We start from the raw sequence: 26978 nt of genomic DNA, 5'->3' as shown, positions 1-26978 counted from the left end.
CAAAAGGAACGGAGAAAATTGTAACATTTTAATATAATAGAAGCATTTGCTGTGATGTATTTATATACTTAATGTTAGGTATTTGATTAGCTTTCTATAAAAATATATAAATGACAGTGTTGGAAAATTTACTGTAGGCTGAATTTTCTACATATTAAAATAGAAACTATTCTATAACTCTTTTCTTTAAAAATTTATATTAAACACTTTTCAGTGTAAGTCAGCCTTCCTCTAAAAGTATTAGTTTACAGAATTATAGTATATAAAGGATACATCTTACCATAAAGAAATAAAAATATTTTAGAAATAGTGACATTTAATTTAACCCTGTTAAACTGATCAAATATCATACTGAAATGGAAGTTCTTATGAAATCTGAACAAAAGTGTTGATCTGGGAGCTTAATTTCTTTATATATTATATTTAATTTCTGTAGTCTATTGAAAACTCAGAGCTAGTGAAAATGAAAAGTACTGAGATTCAAGTAAAAATTTTCCTGACTTCAGGCAAATAGAGTTTATTTTAATGAAATTAATTCAATGAAAATAGGGTAAATGTTTCTGTTTTACAGGAAGAGATACAGAATTAGTATGTTTTTCCAGGCCTGATAAACGACTTACGGATTGAATAGGTTTGCTAAAAACTCACACTATCACTCTATTAAATATTATTGACGAAGTTAAAAGTAAAAGACCATCTATTCTAAATTAATGCAGATATCTGGGGAAAACAGCCAACCAAACAAATAAGCAAATGTTTCAAACCACTTCTGGAATACTTACTTCATCCTATACAAGAGAGGCAGGTCAATCCTAATGCATAGAGTAAAACAGTTTAAAATAAATGAGAACATGGTTGTGAAAACTATCATTTGACTATGAAAGGAAAATTTCTGTCTGTGAGGTAGAATGGTAGTGAAGCACGAACAGGATTAATAGATGGTCTGGTTCTCAGACATGAGGAGACCCTGTCCACGCTGCCTGGTGGTTTTACTGGAACTAAAGCCAGTGGGGCCCAAAACAAGAAGACCTGTGCACCCTGGAAAAGGGGGCATGAAATGAAAAGAAAATACCTGAAAATGAGCATCTCTGTGGGCATATTTTATTAGCAGCTTTAAATTGTTTCTTTACCAAATATTATATGGTAATAAATTAAGTGACAATATCAGGGGTAAAAGTTTTATTTTCCCACAGAATTTGACAGGATACAGGGAAGCCGCGGGAACACGAGCAAATCAGAACTGCTTACAGGTAGCTGGTTGTTATCATGAAAACAAAGAGAAACTTCTTCTGGTTTTGTTAGAACAACCTCTATGATTCATCCCAAGTCCTTTCTTTCACATGAAATATCTTAAATGTGTGGATATGTGTGTCTGTAAATACAGTCTAGGCAACAGCACATGCACGTACATAGACTGAATATGGCCATACGGTAGCTGTTTGCAAATTTTTGCCAGCATAGGATAAGTGTTTAATAATGTGTGTTGCTTATTTAAAGCCTGTTAATAAAAATGTATTTTTGTCTTCACATATTCCGAGTTAAATAATAAAGGTACATGCCAATTTGGAAATAACTCATCATTTCTGCCATCCTCTAATGTAATATTTTAGAATGCTGTATATCTTTTGTTCTAAGTTGAAATTAGAAAAACAACCACAAAATAGACACGAAAGACAAAAGGTCGCACAACACCCATGACGTGTGTTAGGCTTTCGCTGAGCTACGAGACGAGTCGTCCCAGTGATGCTACAGATGCCTTTTTGGAAGGTGGCTGACGCTGCCAAGTGTAGCAGTTGAGAAATCTATGTAATCTTGTTTGATGCTGAATCCGAGAGCAAAGTACTGATTTCATTGCTCAGAGCAGGAATGTTACATGAATAGGAGATTTCTATTTCTAGATATGTCTCTTGGGGAACTTTTGAGAGAATGCTCAAATATGATAAAGAAAATCTACTTAAATGAAAATACTTTACACTATAATCGCTAAATTAGCATTTACAAAATTTAATCAGAGTTGGAGAATGAAAAATTATTCTGGAAGTCTAGTTTGTCACTCAAAAGCAAGACCTTAAGAGAGTGACATATAAAGTTCTTAGACATTTTATTGAAGCTTCTGAGGGAAATGCGTTGTGAGAACCTGTCATGAATTATCTGAGCATAAAGGTGATCCAGATCGAAATCTAATAAAGAAAACTAAAGTTTAAGAGAGGAAATCAATGGTACTTTTAATTGTATGAATTAAGACCATTCATATGTGGTTCTATGAAATGCATTTTTAAAAGATACAGATTTTATAAAATGAAAAATAAAGACATGCACTTCTCTATCAAATTATAAGAAGGGCACATCCAGAAACACACAAAAAATGGAAAAAACATGGTCTGTATATTTTTCTACAGGGCCTGCTGCTACCATAAATCTCAAATTGTTTTCTTTTTCTCATTCCTCACTGTCTTGTCTATGAGGATGTATCAATATCCAAAATATCTGCAAAACTTTAAAAAATACAATAAATTGAGGGTATCATTTAACAGCAAAGGCAAATGATCAATGTAGACAAACATGAAAAAACATCAAGGTTAGGAAAAGATTACTGTATATTTCACAGTGTCAAACATACAGTCAGTTCAATAAATAATACGAACAAATGTGAACTCTACAATGTCAACTAGAGATGGAGGCTGGGGATATTACAAACTGACATTACTGTAATTAAGGAATGAAAAAAAATAGCACCATTTCAGGACATAACAAAGTACACCATCTGGGCCTGCCAACTATAAATATTAAATATGGAAAAAGAAAGGACAAACAGCTAATATAAGCATAGAGTCATTTTGCAAATTCATAAAGAATCAAAGAAAATCAAAGAATCATTATAGCCTCTAAATGCTTCTAAGGGTAATTTGTTGATAAAAGGAGTTGGCATCACTTCATAATTTACAAAGGGAGATAGAAGACAGATGTCAGAAGCAGATGTACACGTCCCAGAAAGAGGAAGAAGGAAGACTGAAGCAAATCGGGATCATCTGCAAAATAAAGATCAAATAAACTTGAAAAAAAGTGAAGACTGAAAACGCACTAATTTTATAGAGTTGACTTAGATACCCTATCAAATTGATGCATATTACTGGGCCATAACCTTTCAAATTTGGAAGTTGTACCGATTGAATAGATAAGTGATTGCCCTCCTACTCCATGCGTACCACTGAGCCAGGCCAGGAGGATACTTCAAGATGAAGAAGACAATTAGTCGCAGAGACCTCAAGGGAGGATCATCCACAAAGAGTATGGGTGCTCACACAAGTCAGAGAACGCTGATAAATGCTTCATGTGGTGGTCAAGAAAGAGTGATTCTTGTATGCATCCATCAATCATCTATTAACCCAACCCTTTATCCACCATCCAGCCACCTACAAATAACTGAAGGCCTATTCTAATTATAATCTCAGACACAATAGAGTTGAGGGCATTTTAGAGGGCAAACAAATATAATAAAAGAATAATTAATTTCAAGTAAGAGCTCTTTATTGGACTGGAACAGACATTGGATTTGAGTTATTCTTTATTTAAATGCATGAATGCAAATTCTACTTGTCAAATTGTTTCCTAAGTACTTCAAAGTAAGCGTATGATGAGAGCAACAGTACTTTCCATTGGCCTGATTATCCCTTCTATAGATATCTGCACACATATATATACAATACTTATACACCTATGTGTAATATAGACATCCACATACATGTGTACACAAACATCTCTATATGTGTGTATATAAGTGCATGTGTATATGTGTATAAAATACAGGTGAAAAATCTTTATTCTTAGATTCAGCAATAGAATTGGTCATACACACATGCATATGAAAATGATTTTCAGCTGAAAACGTATTTGTGACCCAGCAGTGAAGCTGATCACAGCCTAAATCTATAGGTAAAGTGATCTCTATACTTAAAGAATTATTTTGCCTTTGCACCTCATTGTCTTCTATCACTTACTAAAAGAAGATAAATAATGCGACTGAATACATTTTTAACAACTGGTAATATCGATCACAAATGCCCTCTCTCCTCCTTCTTATTGACCCCAATGATCTTTATCTTTTAGGACCAGCTGTTCGAGTCCAATCTTTTCCACTTAGTCCTTCCTAGAAAGACGGCTTCAACAGATCCTCCTACCCTTTTGCACTTGCAAAGTATTTAATGTCAATTTAGTCCTTGATAAACTAACATTATGAAAAAGCAAAGTGGCTTAAAAGAAAAAAACTGCATTAAAAAAGTTGATTCTATTTAGTAAATGTGTTTTTAGTTTACTGCCCAATTGATTTATTTTGTACAGGCAGAAGTTTATTTGATGCATACATCAAACCATACTTAATAGAATCCCAAACAACTATGTGTTATTACCCATTTACATAATCTATAAATACACATACTTCCAAATCTCTGGCTTTATTGAGCTATTACTACTTGAAGAATATTGAATTAAGCAGTGTAACTACCAAGTTTATAACAGCATGAGCTCAGTGCTGGCAAGTTATGAGTTACACTTTTATGGGCTTTCTGTGGAATGACTAGATGCCAAGCCACCATATACATATTGTTGATCTCAAAAGAACCAGCTGAAAATAGAAAGGCTTCCTGCAAATCTACATTAGTATGTGCAAACTGTGATATGTGTGTGTATACACCACACATCGTGTTTTGCCAGGAACAGTACTGGTTTATGCCTACTGCCTTGGTATGTTTACTAAAGTACCTCCTTCGACATACATATAGGTATATATACATACACACACACACACACACACACACACACACACACACACATATATATATATATATATATATACACACACATATAAATAAATGAACAAATGAAATAGCTCATGTATTTTATCACTTCCTTCTCTGATGCTACTCCTTTTTGTGTGTGTTATATTTTTATATGAAGATGTGCACGTTTGCACATATGCATGCTCATAATGTACAGACATATATGTACATAAACTTATGCACTCATATATACTAATGGCCTTTTCTTTACCTCATAATAGTTCATGGGTGTAGTTTTTGGCACAGGAGTGGTACAGCTAGGAACTAGATTTTTTTTTTTCCTCTGATTGTATATGCAACATTAGCCACTATTGTCAAAAACATTTGTTTCTGTCTTCAGCTGAAAATTCTGTTTAAACAGGATAGTGACATGCACGAGATAGAGATGTCTGGAAGTGATAAATCTATTCTTGCTTGGTGAAATCACACAGCTGATTAACAGTAACAGCTACAAGTTGGAACCCTGCCTTGAGAATGTTTCTGGGGCTGCTAGATGGGACTGGAAGTCTACCTCCCTAAGAGGAGTAGAGGATATTTGTAAATGTATTCTGTGTACCTCAAGTAAGATTTAGCTTAAGAGTCTTCAAGTGATGCATTAAAGCTATGGTGTTGGAGAATCAACTACAACATTACTTTTAAGACAAAGTCACTTTTCCCAGACACTTAAATGTGTTAGGTGTCACTGGGTGCTACATCAGTAATCTGGGAGAGTAAAAGCAAGAATTATTTGTGAAACATGTTAAGGATCATTTCCTTCCCATTTGGAATCAAAGGGAGTAATGAGAAAAAATGTAAAGTTCTAGGAAACAAGTTGCTGTGGCTAGAGCAGCAATAGTAAGTTTATTATAAGATTTTACTGATCGCCCAGTTATTCAACCTAGATGAGCATCTGACCTAATTAGTTTTTCTTTCTCTACAACTATTTAAACATCAGACATGCTTCCATTGCCCCACATGTATCAATTCAAGGCTCCTGTTCTCACCTGCTAACACCAGTCTCATCAACTTTCCTCCAAATACTTTCATCTCCACCACTATTACTGATTCTGTCCCCAGAAGGAAGTCTAAAATACAGGAAATTGCTACTCTCATTGCTTGACAGGCAAAGTTGTGAGATAAAGAAGCCAACTGCCTGTTTCCTAACCCAAAAGGAGAAGTGGAGGAGTGGGAGAGGGTAGTGGTGATAAGGTGTGGGCATCATAATTCAAATTATTTTAGAAAAGTTATTATTTATATTTATCACCATCAGTTTCAAGCTTCAAACTACATAATGCGTTTAAAATGCTTTTGCCAGAAGGAATGGGAATTCAAACTCCATGAAAAGTCAGATGACATGATTGTCAACGAAGAGAACTGTGAGGAGCACACAGACCCACAAAAGAAACAGAGTTGGTGATTAAGACGGTCCTTAAGGAGACGTAAGGATTTTGTGGGTTTGTACATGTACATTATTTTTTCTGAATGGTATAATCAATTTGGAGATTATCCCTCCATCCTTCCAACACAGCATGCTCTATGTCTGGAATATGATGTGGAAGGTACCTCAAGATGTGAGCAGTAAACATCCATACTTGAAGTTGAAGCCCTTGTCTCTTACTTCGTTCTGATCCTATGGCAAGATGTGTCTCTAACAATCAGTGGATATATTCCTAGATTGGCCTTTGCTTAAACTGCAAAACCTAGTAATATTTAATGCTTCAATAATGTAGTTTCAGAGTAACAACTTATGAATGACAACATGATTGCTCATATACATAATTCTTTAACATGATTTAGTTGACATAAACACAGTGCACCACAGGAATGAAAATAATTGACAAGTTATTTTCAAAATGAGAACTATTATGTTGAGTTGGATGTCCATTAAAAGTTTATTCTAAATTCAAAAGCTTGGTAGTGAAAATTGCTTCAAGAATTTAAGAAGTCATTTCATTTCTGCATGTATTTGCAAATGTAACTACTTTATGAAACTTTTTCTATGTTTGTTAATGGAAACTTTTGTATTTCATATTTTCTAAATGCTCAAAAGATTTTAGTCTTTGTTTCTTTGAAAGATGAGCCAATTAAAATTAACAGTAAATTCATAATCTGTTTTTAAAAAAAAGCAAGTACTTGGCAAATAGTAAGCTCCCAATAAATAGTAGGTTACTGAAAGAATTAATTTTACATTAAGCCTATTTTTGTTCAGTTTCTCAAACTACTTAATCATGATATCAATTACATAATTACACCATCAATCAAAATTTTGGTGGTCTTAAACTTGTATGCATAACAATACAATGATTACCCCCAAATTTAAACTCTGCTTCCTAAAGTTCCTAAAGTTCCACACAATCCCATCCCCATTAAGGAAAGTAGTGTGTTTATTATTTTATCAATTACAGGTCAGAATATATTTTGCTTGTTTGTTTCCTAAAACCACACGTATTCTCAAAGGAAGACCTGGATTATAACATGCTCAAGGTATTTGAAGAATAAGTTTTGAAAGCTTTGCCATCACTGCATATAATCAAGAGACTATACCAGAGTTCTGTGGACAATTCCCAATGAGAATTCCCAAATGTCCTGAACACCACTGCATCATCATAATTAGCATTTCATCTCACAGTAAAGAGACCGTATCATGTATTTGGATGTGTGTGATTCACACCCTGAGAGTTGGAGGAAGGACTGACCGAAACAGAAGCTAGTTGAGTGAATCATTCGGGAATAGGGTTCTGAAGAGTGGAAGTTTGGATAATCAAGACCCTGAGCAACCAAGATTCTAAGCCAAGATCCTGGTAACCAAGATCCCGAGCCAGGAAAACATCTGTATCAGAAAGCTGAATTCCAAAAAATTTTGAAAAGTACTAGTTGATTATTAATCGACCGTAGTGCACAAAGACTGAAAAACCCATAGATATGAACTTGAGAATATGTGGTTCAAAAATGCACACAGATTTAGGGGTTGGCTTCTGAAAAATTTAGGTAATGACTCTTTTCCCTTTAATGCTTTCAGTGAAATATCCAATATTTTAATACTAATCCTCCAAAAGTATGTTTTCTTTTAATTTATGTACATGGAATAGGTCTTTAATTCATAACTCGGCAACATATTGCTTTCTCTTCAAAATTCTGTAAAAGGGAAGAAAATATAAACTATTGTTAACAATATGATGCTTTCGAAACCTTTAAATTGGCTTTCCCAAATATAATCACCAGATGTCTTTTCAAATGAAGTACTTCATATACTTATCTTATTAAATAAAAATTACTGAACTTAAACGTTGGTAACAACGACAGTTGAAAAATAAGTATAATTTGAAATGAGAGATTTTTGATGTTTATTTTTTTACTTTTCCTAACATATAGTCATGTAATTATCTATAAAGGAGTAAAATAACTAAAAAGTGACAATCTCAAAATATTTTGATTTTAATGTATGAAATATTTATTTAATAGACGAAAGTACAAAACTTTTAATATCACCTAGTTCAAAGATTAAACTACCACCTAATTTGAAAAACCTTTTACTGTGCTCTTTGCACATTTTTTGGAAAAAAAAAATTTGAGAATTCAATCCTTGCGTACTTGCTTCTCCTTTTTTGAAATCATCGTAGCTATTTGGTTTTGTTTTGGCTGGTTTAGATTTTTATTTATTTATTTTGGTATCACATTTCCAGCATTCTATTTTTAATTTTTTATTGCATATTTCTATTTTTTATTCCTTGTCTTCCTTGACTTTTATTAATCAATTATTTGTTACCCACTTTTTAAAAAAATGCATATTTCTACGGTATTTGTTTAACAACCTCTTTAACATGTGCACTGATTTCACAAAGGCCTAATATAGATAATATTTCTTACTTCCCTTTGAAAAAATTCACAGAAATTTTAAAATGCTTCAAGACAACTTCCTTCCTTCCAGCTATGCTACCTAGAATTTGAAGTTCATTTTGTTTTCAACTTTAAATTGAAATTTTTATTTAACCAATGATTAATTATATTTACCAAAAATTTACCACATTTATTTTTGCTAAACTTGCTACATGCATCTCAACCTTTCCTCCTAGATACTTTTTTAATTCATTTTGTGACAACTCATGGGTGCTACCCACTCTTTAAGATGTCTGTGTATTTCCTTCATTCATGTATGTTAACTGATCTGGGTATAGAATTCTAGTTCAACAAATATCTTCTTCAAATTTTTTTATGAGAATTCTGCTGACAATCTAATTAGCATGCTTTGTACATAATCCAATTATCATCTCCGGTTACTTTTATCTCTGTGTCCTTGATAGTATGTGATTATCTCTGTCTTTGATGACATGAATTTTGTTTTTTAAAAATATCTCGCTTTAGATTCAGCATGCATCCTCTGTATGAAGACTTATATCTTTCTTCAAATCTAGATAATTATAAACCTTTATGACTTCTAATAATGCTTTTCTTTATTCCACCCTTCTGGCATTCAGCAAATCAATTCCTTAGAGGCACTCAGTTTCATGGAAGGAATCCAACTGGGACTCTGCCTTGACTGTGCTTGAGATAATTTCTCCTGCCCTCACCATCATAAAATTTCAGCTTTCAATTCAGATATCACAGCTTTAATGTATAGTTATCACCCAAGTTCCTTCTGATACTGTTTTATTTTTAGAATTAAAGTCATTTTGCCCCTATTGCATTTCTAATATTTTTGGTGAGAATAAGACCAAGTACAGTCAACTCCTTTTGCCATATACCATATTTATTCATGTGCTTTTCTAAAATATACATTTCTAAAAGATAGAAGATATTTAGATTCCTTTCAAATGAAAAAAGTAAGACCAAAAGTCAACACATATAGAACCTGGGAATTTATTACTTTTTTCCATACGGCTTATTTTCAGCTCAGGTAAGTTTACAGATTTGTTGGCTTTTCTCTCTAGTATCCCCAGCAGGTTGACTGTGTCTTTTTTCTTTTTAAATACCCTTTAATCCAACTGTTTAGGAAGGACAAGGCAAGTCCTTAAAATTCTGCCTATGTTCTCCGGAAATGTCATTCGTTTGGCAGGGCTCCCAACGTGCAGCACAGCTTGATCCCATGAACTGTCCCCTAAACAGCCAGGCTAGACACTGGGAAGCTCTTTCAATGACAGTCATTCATTTATCTGAACTTATTCTGAACTTAGAGAAGATGCTGTGTGGGTTTTTTTGTTTGTTTGTTTCATTTTGTTTTGCTTTGCTTTTTTTTTTTAATGTACTCTGAGAGGCACATTCTGGTATCTCTCTGACCCATCAGTATTTCTTCTCTAAAAGTTGTTTTGTAAAAGAGAATGATTTTAAGGGGATCTCTTTTCTTTATATCTCAGTGGGAGCTCTGAGATGTCTGAATGAAAAAGACTTTAAAACATTTTTGGCAGTACCTTTGTTTTAGAGTTGGCATTTGGCTTTGTTTAATCAGAAGATAGAACTTAAAGTTCACTCTTATTTAACTTTGATTTAGAAAAAAGGGACAAAAGCAGAAATGACATGGTGGAAATTTTAATGTTACGATTTTACATAGAAAGATTCTGAGATCTTTTTAATTATTACATGAGAAGTTTTTCAAATCAAAAACCCCACAATTATGGATTATAAGAAGATGTGTTGCACCTATGTTAATCAATATGATATTATGAACTTAATTTGCTTATACATTTTCTTACTAAAAAATTATATAGAAAAAATATTACTTTATAAGCAGAGCTCTAGATTAAAATCTGGATCAATCATTTACCACTTGTGAAAATACAGGCAAATAACTTTTCTGTCTCTTTATCCTCAATTGTACAAAAAAGATAAAAATAGCATTTAACTCAGAGTAATTGTGAAGAATGAATTAATCCATGCACAGTTTTTGTATTGTGATTGGTGCTCGGTGAGCACACAATTGTTAGCTTTCAGTTGGTACTGGTGTTTGTAGGTTTCATTCATCTACAAAGTCCATCAGTTGCAAAGAACATTGTTTTTTCAATTAATCTCCTTTTGTAAAGTCAAATTTCAGTTTATGGAAAGGTTATTATGTATTTGGAGTTTCAAATTTCTTATTTAGAAAAACTGTGGAGTTGCATTTGATGGTTACGAAGAATCTTTTCTATTTTACAATTCTATAGTTCTATGTAATCTAAATTATATCTTAGCTCAGTCTGGTTACTGGAAATGTTACCCCAATGAATAAGCTAGAAGCAATATATAAGCCTAACATATGACTATGTATATCTTTAAAAATTAGAATTTTAAAATGTTAATTGTTCACCAATTCATTGGCAATAACTCTAGATAATTTTTCATTTATATTTATTTTTTTGCCCATTAATGATATGAACAATTTTGCATGTTTTTAGTTTAGACATATTTCTTTTCTTGAGTTGCCTGGTTTTTTTATGTTATTTTTCCTATTTTATTTGTTTTGTCAAACTTTTACTGTAGGGAAATACTGTTTTCCTGCTACTTTATTAGTTTAAGAGATTTATATGATTTGAATGCTTTTCCAGATTACTTTTTATCTTTTTATTTCAATTAAGAGATTTTAATTTTTTTGATTTTTAAAAATTTTTGTTACTTTTTTGTTGTCGTTTTTGTTGGGGAGGTAATTAGGTTTGTTTGTTTACTTATTTATTTATTTATTTATTTATTTATTAAATGGAGGTACTGAGGATTGAACCCAGGACTCTGTGCATGTTAAGCATGCGCTCTACCACTGAGCTATATCCTCACTATCCCCAAGATTTTAATTTTTTAATATAAGAAAAAAATTTTAATTTTATGTAGTAAAATTATTCATACCTTGTAAAATTTAATTTTACATATATAGTTGATTCTTGAACAACAGGGGTTTAAACTGTACAGTTCTACTTATATGCTAATTTTTTTCCACTAAATACATACTACAATATTACATGATCCGCAGTTGGTTGAATCCAGGGATGTGGAACTGCAGTCATGGAGGGATGAGTATAGAGGTACATGTGGATTTTCCATTGTGTGGAGGTGGGCACCCTAATCTGCATGTTGCTCAAGGTTAACTATATCTTTTTATAGTGATACTTTACAATATCTGATATCTTATGGGATGTAGATGTCAGATATTCATATGTGTAAAAAGTTTTTTAATTTTAATATTATTTATCTTTGAATTTATTTGTGTTTGACTGAAATATAGCTTTATTTTTCCAAGATAAAATAAGCCATTTATTTATATTTTAGGGAACCTAAGGGGAAAAAAAGAGGATTTTGAGTGGAATTGTATTAAACACACATAAATTTAAGGGTAATTGACATATTACAATATTAACACGAATACTTCGAGATATACTTTAAATCTTTTTGTTTCTTTACATTATCTTTTTTGATCTTAATAAATTTATGGTAAATAAGCATTTAATACATGTAATTTTAAAATGATTGTTTCACGTATTTTATCTATTCTTTTATAATGAAATAACAAATACTCCAAAGTAGCAGTACTGAGGATGAAGCCAGCCTTTTCAACTCCAAAAGTCGTTCATTTAATAACCAGCATACTAAATAACTGGTGCATAAAAGAGCTTTGTTTTCTGTGTGTTTTGCGTGGGTGTTCTTTGTGCTCATGTGTATTTTTTACCATTCCTAATTAGAGTTCTGTCATCAGAACTATAGTTTTTTCATTGATTCACTTTCATTTTATAGATAATGCATCATTTGCAAATATTATCAACAATTGCACTTTGTTTACTTTTCTATCATTTCTTCTTTATTTGTATTTCTTTTGCTGTTCTTTTACAAATTTCTAAAGTAGAATGCTGGACTTCCCATATGTATTTATTTCCTGCTTAAGTAATTATTTCAACAATGAATTTGATTCTAACTACTGACTAATCTTTACCCCACAGGAATCTGTACATTATTTTCATTGAGGGTAAATTTTCTTAGTATGCAGAGAGCCTCGTGTTATATATGGATGTCTACTTTGTGTGAAAAAGAGAACTGAGGACTGAGGTTGAAATCTACAGATTCATATGCCACGGATAACTGGTTGACTTGCTGAGCAGGAACTCAATAAGGGCAAGAATGGAATATTAGTGACACAGGGAATACACATGGATGGATCTCTCAGAATGGGTCAGAGTGTAAAAATATTTGTATCTCTCATACATGCCCAGTAGAAGGTATCACTCTAATGGGGGACATAATAAACTACTGGAGATAGTTCTTCAGATGTTAGTTTTTTTCAGCTATGTCTGTGTCTGCTTAACAGATTCATGTACAGTGTGTTCATGGTGGCAGAGAATGAGGCTAAGCACATATTCAAGAATATGAAATTTCTCTCACCAAGGTTAGTCCGGCTACTGTCACTACTGAGAAGAATGCATGCTGATACCAAAGGCTAGTCTTGAGCCCTAAAATGGTGTAATTCCCTGGAAGACCTGCTAGCAGGTAACAGGTTTACTAAGGTGTATACTCTTTATTGGAGCGGTGGACGGGGCACAATTTTTCCCTACAAGGATAGATACGTATTCCAGTTATAAACTTGCTCTCTCTGCTCAGCACCATTATTTAAGAATCTGAAGATTATCCACTGCCTGGCATCCTACACAGTATCACTTCTGTACACTGGAATGACTCACACGTCCTACACTATAAAATAAATCCCATGAAATCGCTGGTAATACTATTTGTTCTATCACCTAGAAACATTTGGCTACATAGAATGGTTGAATGAGTTACCAAAGAATAAATCATGGGAAATATCATTTTTGAGGTAGGGGAGCATTTCTCCAGCAGGTGACATGTCCCTTAAAATAGCAGCCAACATTTGAGGCTTTGTCCCCATAACCAGCTATACAGGGTTTTTTCAGGATCTAGGTCAAGCGATAACTCTCATAATTGCATGTATAAGAAGGGAAGAAATTTTCACTTCCTTCCTCATGACTCTGGCCTCACGCGTATGGAGATAACAGAGCCCAAGAGAGGAATGCTTCCACCAGGAGACACAGCTATGATTTCATACATATGAAAGCTGAAACTGCTCCTGGTCAGCTTGGTCTCTTAATGCTAATAAACCAATAGACAACAGAGAGGAACACTACAATGTCTAATGTGGTATATTCTGCTTGTCAAGGGGAAATTTGTTTATTGCTACTCAGTGGGATCAAAAAGGACTTTGTGTAGACCCTAGGGAATTCACTGGGGCATTCCTTAGTACCTCCGCTTAAAAATCTTCAATAGTGGAAAACAGCTTTAAGCTAACAGAGACAGTACCACCAAGGAGTCAGATCCTGAAGGAAGAAGGCATTTATGCACCATATCAGAAGAACTCTAGTCGAGCTAAGGGGAACATGAGATGAGTGGCATATGACCCATAAATAAACCTCTGCATATATAGACAACTAATCTATGACACAGAAGCCAAGAATGTACGAAGGGGAAGGGACAGTCTCTTCAATAACGGTGCTGGGAAAAGTGGACAGCCACATGCAAAAGAATGAGACTGGATCACTACCTTAGACCACACACAAAAATCAACTCAAAATGGGTTAAAGTCTTGAATGTAAGACCTGATATCACAAATCTCCTATAAGAAAACATAGAGGGAAGACCTTTGAAATCAGTCTTGCTGATGACTTTTTGGATTTGACACCAAAACAAAAGCAAAAAAAGCAAAAAAAAAAGAATTAATAATTGGGACTACAGGAAACTATAGAACTTCTACACAGCATAGGAAATCATAAATGAAAAGGCAGCCTATGGAATGGGAGAAAATATTTGCAAGTCATCTGATTCAGGGTTAATATTCGAAATATATAATGAACTCACAGTCCTCAATAACAAAAAACACCAAACAATCTGATGAAAAAAAATGGGCAAAGGAACTGAATAGATATTTTCTAAAGACAACATACAAAAGGTCAACAGGTACATAAAAAGGTGCTTAAGGGAAATGCAGGTCAAAATCACAATGAATGTCATCTCAAACCCCTTGGAGTGGCTACTGTAAAAAAAACAAGAGCTAACAAGTGTTGGTAAAGATGTGAAGGAAAGAGAACACTTTGTGTGTGTCATCTGTCATCTGCTGGAACCTTGACATATAAAAATTAAGCTCTTAAGATAACCAACACAAACTACTACAACAGACAATGTCTAACAAGTCAATGGATTAACAGACTAAAGATGAAAATTTACATATAGGAAATATTTGTAATATATTTAGTATGTTAATATTAGGCAAGTACTAAACTGTTTATGAGATTTTGTTATTCTTTATTTTCGTGAACATTACCTAATACTAGGTCTCCCTACTTTTGCACGACATTAAGATTGACAAGTTCTTGTGAATATTGAAATAGTTTCCGGAGCATTCCAATACACCAATTTATCTTATAACTTGGCATTCACAGGGAAGAGAGAATAAGAGACTAACAACTATTACCTACAGAACTGAAAAAAATAAAATAAAAGTGCAATTTTAGTAAACTATCAATAGTATTTAAGTAAACTAAACCACGAAGGAGAACAACAGCATTCTCTGGTGACAAAATAAAACTGAATTCCTCATTTCTACTCTTGTGGTACATTTTGCCAGAACCACACTGCCGGGTTAATGTTCTTTAAGCTGCCATGAAGAAAAATTAAAGATTTGATTAAAATTTTTAAAAATACTAATTTTGTCAGGAAATAGTCACTTTATAACTGTTACGCACCAGGAGATGTGCTAGATTGTATTTAGGATTATTCACATCTTCTCGGAATGAATTTGTAGGCCAGTGTTCTTGAGGAATTCAGCCCCTGGTTAAAAATCTAAGTCTTTATTTTTCAGGCTGGACGGCAGGCCTAACAAAGGCATTCTCTAGCAGGACCAATGGGGAAAGCCACCCTCCCCACACCAGACTTCGTGCCCAGCCAGTTTCTTCCTCTGTAAAACGTGGGTTATAGAAACAAACTACTTTATAGATTGCAGAGAACATTAGATGAGTTAACACATGCATGGCACTTGCAATACTGGGCACCCTACAAACATAAATAAATATTAGCTGCTCAGTTCAATAACAAATTTGGAGATGCTGTTTATAATGTCATCCCTCTGTGTAACTTGGTGAGTTAAAACCAAAGAGTAGCCTATGAGGTTCTGCAATTCTAATAACAGATCTCTGTTAGCCTCACTAAATCCTTGCCAGAGAGCATGGGGACCCTTTCGTGTGTTTTAGGAAGTCTATAAATTCCAAAAAGTTTCAAGACATATTTTGTATAATGGCCTACATATACTTTTATGGGAAAAATCCATATCTCAAAAAATCCATAAGCAATGGTCTGCTTTTTCATTCCATTTAACCATATAATTGGCTAAAATTAAACAATCACATTAGAAATAATATGCTGGAGTGATTATGAGCAAGAGAGATGCACTTTTATTAACCTTCTTTCTCTGGGAAAATCCCTTCACTTCTCTGAACATTTATAAAATGGAATTATAATTTTTTTCATATTTCTGAAAATGGCTAATTTCACATTGCAAAAAATACAGAGTTAATCTGAGGCACCAAAAACTTAATTCTTTCCTGAAGGCACATTTTACATTTGTGGAGCATATGCTAGCATATTCAGGCCAATGTATTTCTATGCAGAAGTAATTTACTACTCACAACCTGAGTGAGTTAATGTTTTCAGATTTTTCCAAGCCTCTTGTCTCCAGGGAATATTTGGCTCAATATACATTTTTCACTAATGTGGCTTACCTTTTAAAATTTTATTTTATGACCTTAATATGTTGACTTTAGGATGTGCTAGCTATTAAGAAAGGGAGAGCTGGTCACAATTAATAGAAGGGGTTATGCTTTTAAAATTCCAGTTCCATCCTGTGGATTTTACATTTTATCCTACAATATCGTTCACGGGTAAGCTGATAAGGTAAAACAAAAATATACTTATTTCACATATGGTGTGCATTAGTTAGTTTCAATATTTAATACTATTTGAGTGGAACAAAAGCCTATTTATTAAACAGCATCAAAGCTCAACGACAAAATGATACTGACATCAAACTCACGTGTTAGGAGTGCATTTTCTTTTTAAAATGTTAGACCCTACAGTTGTGTGTATTAATTTGTTTACCTGTTTGTGTTTTTATACTATGACCTCAGAAATTTTCTGAGCCTGATTGTTCATAAAACTTCTGGAATACAATATATGTGACATTAAAAAATGAAAAGAGAATAGTCATTTAAATCCACCGCTGTGTATATTCAAGACATTGCTGTATGCCTTTCAATATAAGAAACTAGGGAGATTTTATGGTAGGCGGTTGGGACGGAGTGGGAAGGGTGGGGGGAGAAAGATGTTGAGGAAAAGAGCAAGTCATCTTTTTGTGCATCATTAATCATATAAAGAGTAATGGCAACAAATAAAGACAGACACAACAGACAAGTGGCAGAAATTAAGAAAGCTCAAAAATAACAACAGAAGGGGGAATGTAGGTAAAAAGCAGGAAATAAGAAAGTCTTCGAGTGGAAAAGCTAGGAAAAAGCAAATAAGGTATTTCTGACTTCTAATAATGATTTCCTCAAGAGCTTGCTAGGTAGAAATACCACATTCTTTTCTGACAAAGACCTTTGCACAGTGGTTTTTTTTTTTTTTTCCACTTTTAATGTCATTTATTTTTTTCTTTCTAATTTTATGAGCAACACATGTTCACTGCAGATAATAAGAAATACGTAAAAGCGTAAAGTAAAAAATATCAGTCACTCATATTCCCCACTCTGCAGAGATAACCACCATTAGCATTTTCAGGCTTTTCCTCCCAGTGTCTATATATTTTTAATTGAAATATAATTGCCCTGAATACTATGTTAGTTCCAGGTGCACAACATAGTGATTTGATATTTCTGTACATTACAAAATGATTACCGTGCTATGTCTAGTTGCCATCTGTCACCATACAAACATATTACAACATAATTGACTGTATTCCCCATGTTGGATATTTAATCCCCATGACTCATATTTATTTTGTAACTAGAAGTTTGTACCTCTTAATCTTTCTACCTATTTCACTTATCCTCCCTACCTCTCTCCTCCTTGGCAAACACCTGCTTTTTCTCTGTATCTATGAGTCTGTTCTGTTTTGTTGTTTGTTCCTTTATTTTGTTTTTTAGATTCCACATATAAGTGAAATCATATGGTATCTGTCTTTCTCTGTCTTACTAATGCTGCAGTGAACACAGGGGTGTATATATCTTTACAAATTAAAGTTTCTGTTTTCTTCAGAAAAATACCCAGACGTGGGATTCCTGGATCATATGGTAGCTCTATTTTTAATTCTTTTGAGGAAACTCCGTACTGCTTTCTATAGTGGCTGCACTAATTTACATTTAGCAAGGCAAGTGCTGTTTTGTCACTTGCCTTGCACTTTATCGGTGCTGCATCTCTGTCGAAATTCAAAGAGATATTTAATAATCTAAATATGTCAATGCCATCATCTTTCTACATCAGTTAGCATCATCCCCTGCTCATAACCTGCCAATGGCTCCTTCATGACATTTAACCTGACACCCAGATTTGTTAGCATCCCTTTTAGCTCTCTAAAGTCTAAATAACCTCTTCTCACTCACTCTTTTTAAACAAAAATGAATATTTTGCTATTCTTAGAGCTATAAGGGAAGACTTTGCTGTTGAGGACCTCAACAGCCCCCATGACATTGGCAGACTCCCTGCGACATTCACATTGAAGGACCCAGTAGTGTTTGCACAGATCCCAGCAGTCTGCTCTATGGAGGAAACCAGCAGTTTCTGCCATGGTGGTACAGAATAGCCATCACCCTTCAGAGAGGGAGGTGCTGATGCACTCCTCCACCTCCCTAGTCCCTCAAGAAGCTGCCGCTGAACCATCACGGAACAAAGGCTAGTAGTCTCTCCAACCCCACACAAGCCCTGGAACCGGGAGCCATGGTTGATCTGGGGGCATTTGCACTTGAAAGCCTGGCTCTGAGGCCACTCCAGGCACATTCCAGACCCTAGACCCCATCCCTGTCTCCATGGCTGCTTCACAAGCTCCTAAAACCCAGCACTGGAGCTACTGCCTTCACGGGCTAGCCAGTGTCCCGGGCCTCAGTGTCATATCTCATCGCAGGAGTGCCCAAAGTCTGGCTCTGCCTCCACGGCTGTTCCACAGGCAATACATTAGACATCTGTACCACCGTTGCTGCAGGGTGCCCACAGCTGGACACGGTGGCAGCAGGGATCCCTTCAGCCACATGATCCTCCATGGAGAAAAAGAGATCAGTGGCCCCCAGCAACCTTCACCATCAAAGACCCCAAGAGCACTTACTAGACACCTGCAGCCTTTGCTCCTCGAGGATCCCTGCAGTCTTCCCCAAGGCTGGCCTCAGCTGACTGAGCTGCATGGAGACTATGCAGCTGAGCTGCTCCTGGAGCTGAAACTGCCATGGCCCAACCAACTGGCCCCCTCATGCCCACCTGCAAGTAAGGTCTACCCCATCAATACCAGTTCCCAGTGTTCGGGCAAGGTAACTGACTGCTCCATCCGATGTGCAGACATCAACGCTAGTCTTCCCAAGAAAAAAGATAAAAGATTCATACTGCCATAATCAGGAATGAAAGAGGATACATTCTTAACAATTTTACGAGGTAAAAGTATTTTAAAGGAATACTATGGAGAACTCTACATTATAAAATTACATAACAGATAAAATGGACAAATTCCTAGAAAATTATGAGCAGCCAAAAGTTACTCAAGAAGACATGGAGTAGCTGAATAGACCTAGAACAATAAAATAAATTGAATTATTAATTAAAACTTTCTCCCAAAGGAAAGCTCAGGCCCAGGAAACTTCACTGGTGAATTCAACCAAACATTAAAAAAATTAATTCAATTTTTCACAAACCCTTAAAAATGATAAAGAAAAGAGAATATTTCCTTACTTATTCTATGAGGTCAGTATTACCTTGATACCAAAACTAGACAAAGATATATACAAAAAATAAAACTAAAGAACAATATTTGTTATAAATGTAGTTACAAAAATCCTTCACAAAATACTTGCAAACCAAATCCAGCAATATATTAAAAGGGTTACACATCAAGGCCAAGTAGGATTTATCTCAGGAATGCAACGTAGGGTTTAAAATCTGAATATTAATTATTATAATACACCACATCAACAGAATAAAAGAGAAAATCATATGATCATCTAAATAGACATAGAAAAAGCATTTGACATATCCAACACGCTTTCACAGAAAAAAACAAAAAAGCAAAACACAAAAAACCTCAGCAAGCTAGGAATAGGAGATCTCCTCAATTGATAAAGGGTATCTAAGAAAAGTTCACAGCTAACATCATACTTAATGGTCAAAGACAGAATGCTTTCCCCTTATGAGCAGAAACAATACAAAATTTTATGCTCTACCCCTTCCATGCAACATTTTACTGAAGATTCTAACCAGAGAAATGAGACAAGATAAAAAAAAAATTAAGCATCTAGTTTGGAAAGGAAGAGGTGAAACCATCTCTACCTGCAGATGATACGAGTTTACGATAAAAAATCTGAATGAAGCCACATAAAACTATTAGAACTAATAAACTAGTTCTATAAGATATTAGGACACAAGATCAATAGACAAGATTGAATTTTATTTCACACTAGCACTGAAAATCTGAAAACTGTATTTAAAAAAACTATTCAATTTATTATGGCATCAAAAAGAATAAAATACTTAGTGACATATTGAACAAATAATTGCAAAACTTATACTCTAAAATTTATAAAAGAATGCTGAAAGAAACTAAAGATCTAAATAAATGGAGAAGACAACCTCTGTTTATGGATCAGAGGCTTATAATAGTAAGAAGACAAAATTCCATAAATTGATCTGAAGGCTTAATCCAACCTCTGTGAAAATGTCACATGGCTTCTTTGTATATTTGACAAGCTGATCCTAAAATTGATATGAAAATTAAATGGATCCTTATTAGCTAAAATATCTTGTAAAAAAGAATGATACAGATACTTACATTTCCCAACTTCAAAATTTACTTCAAGCTATAATAAGTAAAGAATGACACTAGTTTAAGTATAGTCATACAGATTAGTAGATTAGAATTGATAATCATGAAATAAACCTCAAGTTTATGGTCAATGGACTTTTGACAAAGGTGGTAAGACAATTAAATGGGAGGAAGAAGATTAATAGCTCTTTTAACAAATGATGCCAGGACAACTGGATATACACATCCAATAGCCACATTAAATAATTAATTCCATAAAACTGGATGCCTTCCTCATACCATATATAAATTTAAATGAAATTTATCATAGTCCTAAATGCAAGAGTTCAAACTTAAAAACTCTTAGAAGAAAATACGTGTAAATTTTTGTGCCCTAGGGTTAGGTCAATGATTTCTTATATACATATAACCAAAACTGCAAATGACAAAAGAAGAATAATTAAAATTCAAAAAGGTACCATCAAAAAAGTTTAAAGCCAATGCACAGAATGGAAAAAATATTTACAAATGATATCTCTGATAACATTATATTTAGACTATAAAAAGAACACTTAAAATTCAATAATAAAATGATAAATATTCCAAATAAAAGTTGAGCAAAGTATCTGAATAAACATTTCTCAGAAATACAAATGGCCATATTAAAAGTTGGTCAACATTGTTAGTCAAAAATGGAACGTAAGTAATGAACACAATGAGGGCTTGCATCATACCCACTAGGATGACCATAATTTTTTTTAAATTTTTTAAAAATCTACTTACAAATGTTTGTGAGGGTGTGGAGAAACTGGAACACTCACATACTGTTGCACACAAATTGTTCCCTTTTCCTTGGAAAATAGTTGGCATTTCTTCCAAGTTTAAAAATATAGTTTCCATATGTCTCAGCAATCTCATCCTAGGTATATACCTAAGAGTAATGAAGGCATAAATCCACACAATAACTTCTACATGAATGTTTGTGACACTATTCATAATATTTCCAAAGTGGAAACCACCTAAATGTCTATCAGCTGATGAACTGATGAACAATATACGGTATATCCATAAAATGGAATATTATTAATCAGTGTAAAGGAATGAAGTACTGATGATATAACATGGATGAACCTTGGAAACATTCTAAGTGAAATAAGCCAGCCACAAACATCACATATTGTCCAATTCTTTTTACAATTCACATCTTCTTTTAATATCCAGAATAGGAAAATTCATAGAAATAAAAAATTATTATGCCTTGAGGAGTTGGTGGTAAATGGAGAGTGACTGCTAAGGATATGTGTATGGAGTGATGAACATGTTCTAAAATTTATTAAGGTGATTGTTTTAATTCTGGAAAACAATTTGATGATAAACTAAATTGGTGAGTTGTATGATACATAAATTATATCTCAATATAACTGTTATATAATTTTAAAAAGAACACCCTAGTGAAAAGAAAGAGTAGAAGAATTATCTAAAATAGAAACTAATTAAATTGTTAGGTTTTTTGCTATAAAACATTGACTAGTGATTCCCTACAGGGAAGCTAGAAGCATATGGAATGTTTGGGCAATTCTTATTCTTATCACAATGCATATTTGGTTTTTTAAAGTCTTGGGCTATGTTTTATTTTTGCCTGAATTGTCCATACAAGAATTTCTAGTCATATTTTTTACAAAATGCACCATCTTCCCTGAAAACAATTTAGGCTAACAAACGCATACAGTTAGATAGGTGCAATATGCTTAAAACATATGTTCATTTTTACATCTTAGATTTCTATTTGGACTTTATAAATGTTCAGACTCTTTCAAATTCTAACTTATTATTTGAATATTCTAAGGGATTTGTAAGCAACTCTCTAATATTTTTTAGTAACTATGTGATTCTGCAGAAACTAATTAAACACCTGTGAACATTACTTAAGCTATACAAATTATACTAGAAACCTGTATAAACTCTCTTAGAATTAACATCACAGTAGAATCAATGAGAACAAAACAAATGAGCTAGAATAAAAATAAAATCAGAAATATGGAAACACAGTTCATTGCATTATCTGAAGTTTGAAAATAAAGCTACATGTCTAAACATATGATCTCATAATCAATTAAAATATTTACACATAACAAAATATACAGAATGGAAACAAATAGAAGTTTGGAGCTAAAGACAATCTCAGAATTAATCAATATGCAGTTGTTTTGCATAGTAGTATGGGACTCTAAAAATGACGGTGAAAGCTAAAATTATGGAAAATGATCTAATTAATCAGTGTGAAAAATTATAATTGTTCCATCATCTATTAAAATTTTCAAAATAATAATAAATGTAAAAGAAAATGAAAAACAGAATTAATATTTATTTGATACACTGTTATCTAAAACATGTTACTTATTTAAAAATATACACATCAAGAATTATTTGAACAATGCTTGCCTTCTTTTTATCATGTAACTTTTAACATGGAGTGACCATCTTTTCAATGACTCAGCAGATTGTCTTATTCCTTTCTAAATTTGTATTGGCTACCCATATTATAATCCTTTGTACTTTCAATGTCGTGAAGTATCTCTGACACTTTGATGTAAAATAGTTTGCTGGCGTCACTTTCTCTAGTACACCTTTATCTTTTTTGTTGCAATCACTTTCCTCATTTTTGTTGGTAAGTCTACTTTCACTATGTTCCTCTAGGGTGTCTAGAAAGGCCAACCCTATCAACATTTCCAAGGTCAGGCATTTTCTCTATAACTCCATTTATGTTTTAATTATAATTTCTCATTCATGTTATCACTTTTCTTTTCTTGACCACACTTTCAACTTCATCAATTACCACTTGAATTATCTATTTTGTAATAAGGGATTTACATTGTCAGATAAGAAACCAGCAAAACTACACACTTCTTGTCTGTGCATGAACTGAATAATGGCTGAATAAGGAGCAATCTGACAGACTTGAAAGGAGTGACATGATTTGTTACTGACCATAGTGTACATCTATTATTTATGTAGTTAGTGATTCACTTGTAGACTGACATAGCAAAGTTTATACTTTATATAATTACTGACCAATAATATACCATGGGAAGTGAAATATGAACCATGTTATTGGGACTGGTGTTACTTAACTAAACTGTGGTAGCTAAAACGTGTGAATATAGCACTGTAGCAATGTGAGGATGATACTGGACTTCACTTGAGAATTCATTAAAAATTCAGAATATTAGATCCCAGACAGGACTTACTAAATCAGAACAACTTAAAAAAGATAACTAGGTTATAAATATGTATGTTGAATAAACTTTGAAAATCAGTAATCTAGATTAAAAACTATTACTCACTAACTGATTTTTGTTTATAGTATTTTTATTAGAAATTATCCACCTACAAAAGAACTTAATAGAAAATTAGTAATACTTATAAAATCACAAGAATTCTTATGATCCCATGCTCCTCTCTCACTTCAAATGTAACCACCATCTTGAAATTTTTATTTAGCCTTTTCATGTTTTTATTTATGTATTTTAACAAATATATGTCCTTAAAGTATTTTTCAGTAGTCTATTTTCAATTTTATATGAATGAAATCACACTGTTGGTATTTTCATTCACTCGCTTTTTTATTCACTAGTATGTTCCTGAGATTCATGCATATTAATTGTATTGCTTTACCTCAGCTCATTTATTTTCACTGTGGGATAAAATTCAATGATATGAATATACCAGAATTTATTTATTAATTCTCTAGCTAATGCATACTTAAACTCGGTTCAGTTTGGAGCTAGAAGAACATTACTGCTGTTAAACTTCTTGTATGCATCTCTGGAATGTATGTCTAGAAATTGAAATGGCTATGTCATAAATTATATACATAATATGGCTATAAAAGTTTCTAAATATTTACTCTTACCTTATGTATTAACTTCATAATGAACTGGTAACAGTACACAGAGTAGTACAAATCTCCACCTATAATTTAAATAGTACTGAATTATAGTGAATTGATTACATTGAATTCACTGGGGGAAAAATAAACACAAAATATAGTCAATTACAGATTTTTTTTTTCATGCTAGCATTTCATGATTCTTTTCAGCCCAGCCAGCCAATTAGATGGATAATGCATTCACAGGCTAGGTTATTTCTATATATTAACTTATTATTTTGCAATTTCAACATTTTTCAGTTGTATGACTATTGCATATCACAAACTGATAAATGCTGAATGTGTGTGTGTATGTATATGGCATGGTCTTCATCTCCTCCTAAAACACCAAAGAACAAGTAGAGCCATTTACTTAGAAGTTGCCAGCCTGTCTTAACAACAAGGAAAAAGCCTAACAGACTGAAAAATCAACAACTCCTTGGATCCACAAGAAAGGTAAGAACACAAGGCAAACTGTTGCCTCCAATGTTAGAGAGACAAGCATTTTCTAATTAATTAGATAATTAATTAGGTAGTAGCAAAATTTCTGAAGTTAAATCTTGAAATTGAATTGAATAATGTCACACTTAGTCCATAAAGAGAGTCAACAGAGAAAATCTGTTATTTTACCACATGCTATCTATAGTTAACCACAAACATCTAACTCTCATTGGCCAACAAAAGAATGAGCAAGACTAGGCAGAGTCCACTTCCATTCATCTTCAATCTGTAGAGCAAAGGCTTATTCAGGCCAGGGTACTACCCATGCAGTGAACAGATAGGTGCATATCTTTATCTCCCTGGCAGGGAAGACTCAGAGTAGCACGGTGTAGTAGCTTTGTTTAGGACCATGCTGTTTATTTTGGGATAGAAAAAGTACCCTGCTTACTTCTCGCTTCTCACTGAGCAAAGCACAGCATGGCTTCCCACAGGGTCTTACTTTTGTGCTGCAAAAGCAAATTCAAAGATGCCTTCTACAAAGCCCACAAGCACTGAGTCAGGGAACTTGGAAAGAGGCTCAGAGAGAATGGCAGCTGCTCAGGAGGGAGAGCACAACCATGGTTACACGTGAGCTGTCCAGATGTGGAGTTGATATTGCCAATCTGAAAGAGACTAGATGACTGGAGTACATGGGGAAAAAGTCCCAAGTTACCTTTACTTCTGGGACGGTCTTCTGAACTCACCGTGACAGCAGAATTCAGTCACTTGTTATCAGTCCCTCGCACACAGTTAGATGACAGCAGTCACCCCATAGTGACCCCCGAAACCCTATGCATAGTGACTTAAATCAGCATACTCAGTGATACCATGACAAGCACCGAAACCCTCTTTACTGCGATGCAATGCTGTTCTCTGATTTTATGGTGTAACACTATGCACAGAGGGGTCCTGTGATATTTAGATAACATCATTCCCTTCAATTTGTTGCAAAAGAGTCACTTCAAATACTGAACACCTTAAAAGTCGCAATACTGGTTACATAGTGAGCAGTTCCTCACTGGCTAAGCCCTGTACTAAATATTTTCCAAATATTATTCATGGAATCTTCACAACTTCTCTATGAGGTAGTATTATCATTACCTTTTACAGAGAAGGAAACCAATTGTTTAGAGTTTGGAGGGAATAAAATCCAAGCCTATTAGTGATATAGCCTGAGGTTTAATCAAATTTCTTAAACTTTAAGGTTTATTCTCAAGAATCAACATGTGATATTGCTTCCTTATATCAACACTGTTACTTTAACTTTAAATGAATGCCTACTTTATTGAAAATTATGTAAAGAGTCTGCCCAGACTGCTAATACTGGATAGACAACCATGGACAACCTCAATGAATATACTGATAATGAGATGCAATGAAGAAATTAGTATGATTAGAAAAAGCACCCAGGCAATCAAGCAATAATGATATATAAAATATTTGTAATGAAATATTCTAAGGGCTCAAAAATAAACACTAGTAAATATAGTAAGTTCTGCACATAGGTATCACTAATCATTAGCTATATGCAATCAATTTCTTCTTTGCAGATGGGAAAAGAAAAATCAGAAATCACAATTTCAATGGAAAATTATAACAGAAGGGAAGTTCAGATCATTATCTCTCATACACAAAATTGTAAATTTGGAATTTTTAGTAAATATACTCGGTGCACAGGTATATAAATGCACATTTAACCAGCATTTATTTTTTTCCAGAACCTAATAACTTCATCATTATTTAAAACATATCTTGC

General features: G+C 33.6%; 1 long non-coding RNA gene across 1 annotated transcript; it reads right to left on the bottom strand.

Moving 5' to 3' along the window:
• Positions 1-2615: 2615 nt before the first annotated feature.
• Positions 2616-24773, bottom strand: LOC140687743 (uncharacterized). Its single transcript, XR_012062264.1, has 3 exons — positions 24728-24773; positions 21598-21745; positions 2616-3029 (listed from the first exon to the last, which is right to left on the bottom strand). It is a non-coding gene; the product is annotated as an uncharacterized lncRNA (long non-coding RNA).
• Between the last annotated feature and the right edge of the window lie 2205 nt (positions 24774-26978).

This window comes from Vicugna pacos, chromosome 2 (assembly GCF_048564905.1).
Source record: "Vicugna pacos chromosome 2, VicPac4, whole genome shotgun sequence".
NCBI lineage: Eukaryota > Metazoa > Chordata > Mammalia > Artiodactyla > Camelidae > Vicugna > Vicugna pacos.
Note: the sequence above shows the minus strand (reverse complement) of the source record. Positions and strands in the feature narration are given on the sequence as shown.